This window comes from Talpa occidentalis, unplaced genomic scaffold (assembly GCF_014898055.3).
Source record: "Talpa occidentalis isolate TD23 unplaced genomic scaffold, MPIMG_talOcc4v2.1 talOcc4.7, whole genome shotgun sequence".
NCBI lineage: Eukaryota > Metazoa > Chordata > Mammalia > Eulipotyphla > Talpidae > Talpa > Talpa occidentalis.
The window spans coordinates 49307726-49317284 of NW_023605083.1; the positions used below are offsets into that span (position 1 = coordinate 49307726).

The window sequence follows — 9559 nt, forward strand, 5'->3', positions numbered from 1 at the left end:
ACAACCAAAGACTTCTATTTTGTGGAGACTAAGGAAGGAAAAAAGCCAGTTAAATATCATCCAGTGCTGGGCCTCCCCGGTGGCGCAGCGGTTGAGCGCTGGGTTGCGAAGCTGCCTGCAACCTCTGCAGCCGGTTCAATCCCCGGCTGCTCCCCGGCCACCGGAGGAGGGTCCCACATGGCGAGCAGACCTCTCCTGCCGCCCGCTGCTCCCCTCAGCAGTGTCCTTCGGTCCTTCTGCCTGCTCTACTCCCCGCTCTGGCTCTGGTGAATTCTCTCACCCTCCCGCGCTTCTGACTGTACCCAGTGCATGTATAAACCAAACAAACAAACAAATAATAAATAAATAAATAAGACATGCCTCTAGAAAATTAAAAAAAAAAAAAAAAAAAAAATCATCCAGTGCTCCCTGGTCCACTGCACGTGAGCAGATTTGAAAGTCACCTAGGTGACATTTTTACTTTTTCATGGTGGAAAGTCTGCGTTTTAATGTCATATTTGAGAAGTGAATAAATATATAGTGCTGATAGCATGAAATAAGTTGGTAAATTTAATCAGCAGATGAATAAAATTCACTAAGCATGATATCCTCAGCAAATTCAAGTCATATCTGTTCTCATTCATGATAGTCATGTCTATAAAACCATTGCCAAACCTGGATTAGCACCTGCTCCATCACTGTTGCAAGGGGAAATAGAGGGTTAGCTTTCACAACCCTCTGGAAATAGCACTTTGGTCAACTGATCACCTTGTTTCATCTAGTTAAAGGCATCTTATTTAAGATATGTTATTGATTCATTAACATTGAACTCATGGCCAATGGCACTATAAATTATGCCTGAACAAAATTAATCTGACACATATTTCCTTCAAAAGCCACTTCACAGCCTTCTGGTGACTAGAAACACTAGAGAGCACTTCAGTGGCTTGGGGGACATTTTAAACAGCAAAATCAAGGGAGATCAGGAGCACTCAGGGTAGTAAAAACTGAGGCTACCAGAGTGGGAGGGGCAGCATGGAGAGAGAAGGGGGGCACAATGGACTATGGTGGAGGACTGTGGGTGCCTTGGTGGTGGGCAAGGTATGGTAAGGAACACCTAAGAGGTGGAAGCCTGTATTTCTGAATCAAATACAGTGTTGTAAACCACTGTTAGCTAATAAAGAAAAAATATAAAGTAAATAAATCACCAATAAAAAGCACAAAAATGTGAAAATCATGATACTAACTAGACTGTGAAAGGGACATTTCTTTGCAGTATGAGAACCGAAACAAGAAAGCAGAGGCTTTCTTTGTTGGTGCTCAGCTAGGAACAAATACCTTGGGAAAATCAAAATCACCTCTGCACATGCCCACAAATAGCATCAGAAACTGTATTGATTTGGGGTCATGAATTAATTTTATCAAATAGGCAAGTTTGCAAATATGGAATCCACAATTTGAGGATCAACTATATCAATACACTAAAATTAACAATAGCATATATAGTTAAAGGCAACTTACCCTGGAGGTGGCACTACCTTATATGAGCTAGTGACACCTATATTACAGGAGAACCATGTTTCATGGCAGCAGAGACTTATCAAATCTTTTTTTTGTATTTCCTACAAACGATTAGTAGACATGAATATGGAAGTGTCCCTCATTCCCAAATTGCTCAGAGGATATATAAAACATGTCTGATTATTTTAATGCATTCAAAAATGCAGGTGTTAGTGGATCTACTCTCAAGCTGATGCTATTTGGTGTGTTTTTCATACATATTTGTCTGACTTGGGTTACTACTTGCAAGTGTTCTAAGAGATTCCTCCTAGAAAATTTCAGGTCTTAATCTGGGCTCAGAGAAGATAATAATATGTGGTCTATTTGGGATAAAGCCACAAGGCCATGAGTTGGTCTGGAGGAATCAGGAGACTCCCACCAGCCCCTTTTTGGTATAACTTGCAAGTAAATGCTATCCTGAGTCAGCAGCTCCCAAATGTTGTTCCTGGATCAGAAGATACCTTTTAAAATATAAATGCATGGGACCCATTCTAGACCTATTATATCAGGTCCTCTGAGAGTGGGCCCAGTCACCCTGTGGTTGAGTAAGACCTCCAAGTGATTCTGTTTTGAGAATCACTCGCCTCAGGAATCTTCCTAATGATGTCCAGGTCACTTCAATAGTTAGCAAGGACACATGGGTCCTGGGTTCATGATTTTAGATAAGTGAGTTCATTATTGAATAATTAAACTTTAATCATATATTTCCCAGAACCAGTACAAAAATAATAAAATGCCTCTTTAAAATAATAGTATCCATTCTGGATATTACTCCAGTCAATTCATGTTATAATTAATGCATTTTTATGGGATCTTTTAACATATGGTCTGTAGTTTATTGTCCCATCCATCTTCATTTGAGTTAGAAGTTTAGAAGTTTTTTTTTTTTTTTTAAACCAATAGGGATAGGGGAATGAGTATTAGGATGAGAAGCATGTTTATGTTGTACATTTGTCGGTGTTTGAGTGTATTTGTGTATATGTAAGCAAAGCCAGAAAGGAAAATCTAGCAAGTGTGTCAGAATTATGATAAATAAGTACAAACCAGTACATACGTTTTTCATAAGGAAGTAACAAATTTCCTAGTTATTTAAATAAATGTTTTATTATATTGTCAGTGCTACATTCAACTAACTCATGGTCCACTAGAAATTGTTATTGTGAGATATGATCTATAGTGAATAAAACTCATATTTTATTTAAAATTATCAGTATAGGGGCTCCCTGGTGGTGCAGGTGGTTGAACACAGCACTGTGAAGCTGTCTGCAGCCTCTACAGTGCTTGTTCGATCCCCACCAGCCTCAGAGAAACCCACATGACAAGCAGACCTCTCCTGTCTCGCCCGCTGCTCCCCTCAGCAGTGTATTTCATCAGTCTGCCTGTTCTATTCCCTGCTCTGACTTTGGTGAATCCTCTCACCCTCTCACGCCTCTGGCCTGTACCCCAGTCCTTGTATAAATAAAATAAATCTTAAAAAATAAATAAATAAATAATAAAATTATCAGTAGAGGAAGAGAATGAGTACTTCACATCACAAAGCCCATACTTTAGACTACCTGCTGTATCCTGTGTTCTTAGGACTTAGCTGTGTTCCTTCACCTTGCTCAATCTCACGATCCTCATCTGTAAAATGAGGATGTTGGGCTTGGCTCTAAGGTCTCTGACAGATCTACAATTCAAGCTGAAAATGGAAATAAAACTGGAAATGCAAGAGGTAACTCAAGAACTGAAGACTCAAAGAAGAGGCAACTTGAGGTAAAACCTCACTTATATATGTCAATAGTCCACCAGGAATGGTGGCCGATGGAAAGAAATATTGATGAGAATGCAAGAGAACACTGCCTTCCTACAGTTGTGGGGACATGCACAATATTTGAGATGACATTCTTACCTAACAAAAGTTAGGGTTCCCCCTGAAATTCAGCCCATCTCCACCAGCATACAGGAGGACTGAATGGTTGCCTATTGCTATTCAACTATGATGTTTTCATGTGCTGTAGATTTCATTGTGTGTCCTCAGTGGTTGTTCAGGTACAGTTTGATTGCCAACTTGATACCCAACCCTGGACCTCACCTACTTCCAACTAGTTTGCAAGGTCTTCCTGAAGTAAGTAATGCCCACCAAATTTTACTCAGCTTTGCTCATCTTGTTTTTAAGTGTAGGACTTATCATTCTCCAGATCTGGTGAGACCAACAGATTGGGAGAAGACTACTATTGAAAAGAGCTTGCTATAAACACAATTCCCCAAAGGAAGTGCACAACACACCACACTTGGCCATGGAGGGAGCACCATGGTCTGTCAGGAGGCAATTATTGAGCGGAAATGTGGGCAAGAGCCTTTATTGTGGTTTCCATGGGAAGAAATATGAATGGTAGAGTAGGTAGATTTGCACTGGAACAGTTTCTGTGGAGACCAGGAAGACAGTCTATCCCTAGTCATCTGGTGTCTGGTGCAGCGATGATTAGGATGGGCAGATAATGACCTAGAATATAAGAGCCCAGTAAAGAAGGGATATGAGCTTTGGGTTAATTGTTAATGTATAAAGGTAAACTTGCAGGGTAATTCTTTACTGTTTCTAGATGAAGGCCTAGAAGGTCTCTCCAGGTCAGTCTCTCCAGGGTCGGCAAGGCCTGAGATATCAAAACATTAGAATTAAAAAGGCATGTTTAAAACGATCTCCAATGGCCACTTTTCTCTCTCTCTCCTCAGTTTTCTTTAGTTGATCCCCAGGTATCACAGGACCAAAGGAAAGGAGGCTGTATTCAGAGCAGTGGAAGTCAATACCCAGGGAATAGCTTTTTTCTTAATACAGGCGTATACGTTGCAGTGTACAACTAAGTTAAGTATCTGCAGAAGACCCAGGTTTGAAAGCCATTGTCACTATTCAGTAGGACCTGAGATTATTTAACCACTCAAACTCTCTGGGGATTTATATCTGCTTCAATAATGATGATAATATCCATAATTTTTTGTGATAATGTGATAAGGCACTTTGTAAAGTCCCATCTAAGTTTTAGGATCTATAGTTATTATTTTCATGTTCACACAAAAATAGGTTAACAGAGGTCAATACTGAAGTATTTATAAATAATTTATGTGGAATTTGCTTTAAATCTTCCCAGAAGACAAAGAAAAAGTGGGGGAACTGATGACACAAAATTGATAATATATTGGCAATTGATGGGTATATGGAAATTTATTATACAATTCTGTGTACTCCTATTTTCTTAATAAAAATGTTAAGTGCAACTTGAGAAATATATATAAGATAAGTATCAGACTTAGTAATCATTGGAATATTGTTATTAGATAAAAACCCAAACTCTATAGTGCAATATTCCTTGTTGCTATCATGAATCAAAACCCCATCCTTTTTCCTGAGATTTTTGGATTGCCAAAGGGACTTGATCTTTTCCATGGTCCCAAATATCTCCAGGCTAAAACTGATTTAGGTTAATCAAATTCTTATTATAATCCATTTGTGTTAAGCAATAGAATTCCTAATGGTAAAACTATAATCAACATGTTATGACTGTTTTATGATGAGAGGTCCTATCCAATTAGGGAATTTCCCTAATCAAAGGCCCTTCACTCTCAAGAGAACTTCACTGAGTAGCAGTGGAGGTTGCTTAATTAGTGAGGTTAAAATATCCTTCAGAAACAAGGTCAAGATGATATTTCTTTCTGTGCCAAGTTGATGAAAGAATCCTCCAAACACAGTACTCAGAAATCTTGCTGTGAAAATTCCTGTAAGACTTACCCCACAGAAGGGAAAGGAAAATGTATTGATCCAAATGATATCAATGAATTTTTATAGGCACATTCTAGGCACTGAATTTACAAACACATTTCCTTAAACTTTCCTTAAAGTAACCAACTTTTTGCCTGGAAAATAAACATCCTCAAAATCACTAATCTTATTTAGGGAAATAAGAATCCTTAAAAAATATCCATGAAACAGAACTATAAGCCAATCAACAAAATAAATTTAAAAGAAGCAATTCTCTGACAGCCTTCTTTTCATTGTATCTATAAAACCACTGGGGAAAAAAATTGCAAGAAACATTAAGTATTCCGTGATAAAAGAGATTAAAAAAAAAGAGACTCATCAAAATTTTGTATTCAATTACAGGGCTCTTGATAATCAATGTGTCTTTAAAGAAAAGGAGAGTGAATGAATCTACACAAATATAATTGGTATATCAGTAGATCAAACCACAAGGAATTATTTCCTTTTCTTGCCTGTAAAAGAACATCTCAGTGATGAATCCTGAAAAATCCCGTCCATCTGACCAAACAATTCTGCATTTCCCATATGATTAAATTCTTGGTGAACAGCATCAACTTTCAAAGACCTCATTTGATTTTATGTACTTTAACATCACCTACAATGATATGAAAATATTATCAGCTCTCTAAAAATATTAGGCTGTTCCAACCAGTATTGGGATATACAGAAAGGGTAAAATAAAACAGGTCACATTATTAACCTTGCCTACTATCAAAACCAGTTTGCTTTAGATAAAAGACCTCTTTATTCCCTCCCTATACCTTCAAACTTCACTTTAGTGCCAGGTGTAAACAAATAGATCAATGAAGAAAAAGAAGTAAAAATGTGACATTTATTGAAATCTATCTTGTTCCTGGTAAATGGGTATCATAACTTTTATTGCTAACAGGGGGGAAAATTAATTCAACAGTTAATGTTGCTTACACAAGCTTGAGCATCTGTAAGAGACTCTTTCAACACCTCATCCTCTTTCTACTTACTTTTGCTTAGGACCAAAAAAAAAAAAACCTGGTCTTTTCATTACCAGCCAAATGTTCCCACTATCTGACACCACTCCCCAGTCTTGAAGAGTCACAAAGCTAAAGGATAAGGACCCTTGCCCTGGGGAACTCTGTTAAAAGTGAACAGGTAAAGAATTGAGAGAAGTCATCATCAAGTGAAGAGAAAAGCATGAAGACCTTCCTGCCAGGCCTCCCTGGTGGTGTGGGGGGTTAAGTCTCAGCACTATCACCACTACAGCCTGAGTTTGATCCCCAGCCAGGGAACTAACCCACTTATGGCACAGCAGACTTTCCTCTCTTGCCCACTGCTCCCCTTAGCAGTATATTAAAATAAATCTGGGGGGCGGAGCAACATGGCGGCGAGGAGACGCTGCAAGTAAGATCTCCCATTAAAAAAAAGTTAATAGGGAGGAAAAGCGGCAGGTCCCAGTGAGAACTGTGACACGGAAGATAAACGGACGACACCAGCAAACTGCCCGAAGAAGAAAGTTGCCATAAAAGAGGACCAGAAGGCAGGGAAGCGCAGAACCCTGCTCCCCTCCCCCGCCCACAGAGGCGGCACTCTCCGACCCGCAGAGAGGAGGAAAACGACACACTAAAACTGCCAACAAGAACAAAGGACGCAGCAAGCGGGACTGTGAGTGGAAAGGAACTATTGCAGCCACCACACCCTGTGAACGGGAGCTGAGGAGAACCCCCGCAGGATCCGCCGCGGAGGTGAGCTCCGGGCGCCATTGCAGAGAGCCCCGCCCAGGAGGAGACCAGCCCCAGCACACAGCCCCGGCCGCCCGGTAAGCCTGCGCGGAAGCGGCGCGCCGGAAAAACAGACACGGAGCGGGATTGCGCGGGGAAAGCGGAGCGGATTGCGCGGATCGGATCGCAGCTGCCCAGGTCCCCGCGCCTGCGACCTAGGCTTGCCGGGAGACGACCTAGGCTTGCGGGGAGACGCGCGGAGGCCCTCCCGGAGTGAGCAGGAACCAGGCGCCCAGGCAGGGGAGCGGGATTCAAAAGGCGCCATTCCCGCGCCACTGATCTGGGCTACAGCCCGCGTCCTGGAACTGAGGGCTTTGGAACTGAGACCCGGGGCACGAAATTAGGGGCGTGGGTTCCGCACGACCGTGGGGCACAAGGCAGACACAGCACCCCAAAGCCGTTGAGGTGTACCCTACCATCCCGCTCTGCTCCCTGTCCCACGGGGTGGAAAATCAGCTCCCCAAGGGCTAGGAGAGAATCTCTGGCGCCACCTAGCGACTTGTAGCCAGCACAGGCTCCTGAAGGAGATAGTGGCCAGCTGGGGAGTTAGCCCACACCTGGCCCCTTCCGACCAGTAGTCTGAGCCCACAGGGGGAGCGAGCGCCCACAGCCGGGCAGACCAGGCACGCAGAAGAGTGTGCCTGACACCGTACGCGCAGGGAGTGTGTCCCACATCACCATTTTAGAACAGGGACATTTCTTCAGTAAAGACTACCTGCAGAAGGCTTCCTCAGGAGCCAGAGGTGAGCGGGGGAAGTTCGCCCACGCCAGACCCCCTCTGGCCTGCAGTCCAAGCCCAGTGGGGGAGCAGGAACCCACCGCCGGGCAGACCAGGGCACAGGGGAGTGTGTCCCCACATCGACATTTTAGGAGACAGGACCTTCTCCATAAAGACTGCTTGAAACTGACAGATGACTCCTGGAGGAACCAGAGGGGAGCAGAGAAGCTCACCCAAGATGCCGGCCAGTCCCAACTACACAGTGTCCCAACGCATACGGCAAATTAGAAAACAGACAGTAGGGAGAAGAAGAACCACACGCAACCTAGCAACTCTCCAGAAAAAAAGCACACCACAAAAGAAAACCAGCCCTCAGATTGCAACGACAGTAACTTGGAAGAACTTCTGAGCCTTCCAGAAAGAGAATTTAAAATTGCCGTGATTAAAAAACTGACAGAAGTCATAAAGGAAAACAATGATAAGGGAAAAATAATCAACGATCAGAAGAATGAAATTGACTCCCTAAAGAGGGAAGTAAAAGAAATGCAGGAGATCAAAGAATTAGTGGAAAACTAAAGAATTCTGGGAAGCAATGAAAGCAGAATTGATGAAATGGAAGACGAATAAGTGCTCTTGAAGACAACAGAAATAAAAAGAACCAAAAAAGAAAAAGGAAAGAAGAGTACGAAGGAAAAGAATGAAGAAAGACTTCGGGAACTATCTGACTCCATGAGGAAAGGAAATATAAGAGTTATAGGAATACCAGAAGGAGAGGAGAGAGAAGTAGGAACAGAGAAAATATCAAAGAGATAATTGAAGAGAGAACTTCCCAAATGTGAAGAAGGAGCTGAAATTGATATACAAGAAGCAAGAAGAAACACCAACTTCCACGACGAAAGAAAAAATACAGCAAGACACATAATAGTAAAGTCCCAAGAATCCAGGACAAGGAAAAAATATGAAGCTGGCAAGAGGAAGAAACAGATAACATCAAAGGAAAGCCAATCAGGCTGACATCAGACTTCTCCGAAGAAACACTACGGGCAAGGAGAGAGTGGAGGGACATAGTCAACAGACTCAAGAAAACAGATGCCACCAAGAATACTCTATCCCGCAAAGCTCTCCTTCCTCTTTGAAGAAGAATATGGACCTTCCCAGACAAACAGAAACTCCGGAATTTCATTGCAACTAACCCCCACTCCAAAAAATACTACAAGGAGTCCTAAAGCCAGAACTCAGAGGGACGAATAACAAAGAAGGCCAAAAAAAAAAAAGTTATTAAAGAATAAATAAATAAAATCAAAGGAAAGAAAACACAATGGCAAATACAGATGTTAACATATCAAATATAACTCTAAATGTAAATGGACTAACTCTTCAAAAAGACACAGAGTTGCAGCCTGGATTAAGAAACAAAACCCAACCTTTTGCTGTCTACAGGAAACACATTTAGCTACAAAAGATAAAAATAGGCTCAAAGTTAAAGGATGGAAAACAATCCTACAAGCAAATGGGCAAAAAGAAAGCAGGAACAGCTATACTTATATCAGATAAAACAGATTTCAAACTCAAAAAGATAAAAAGGACCCAATGGTCATACATTATGATCAAGGGGACAATATTTCAAGAAGAAAAACACTCATTAACATATATGCACCAAACGAAGGAGCACCAAAAGATATATCAGACAACTGTTTCCTCTCTGAAAACAGACATCAGAGAAACACACATACGTAGTGGGAGACTTCAACACAC

The 9559-nt window shown here is 41.6% G+C and overlaps 1 long non-coding RNA gene across 1 annotated transcript in view; it reads right to left on the reverse strand.

Annotated features, from left to right (window-relative positions):
• Window positions 1-2: 2 nt before the first annotated feature.
• The window catches only part of LOC129144888 (uncharacterized), a 19865-nt gene continuing 10308 nt past the window's right edge, over window positions 3-9559 (reverse strand). The window contains exon 3 of the long non-coding RNA XR_008549689.1: window positions 3-28. This is a non-coding gene — a long non-coding RNA (uncharacterized LOC129144888). The remainder of the gene's footprint in view (window positions 29-9559) is intronic.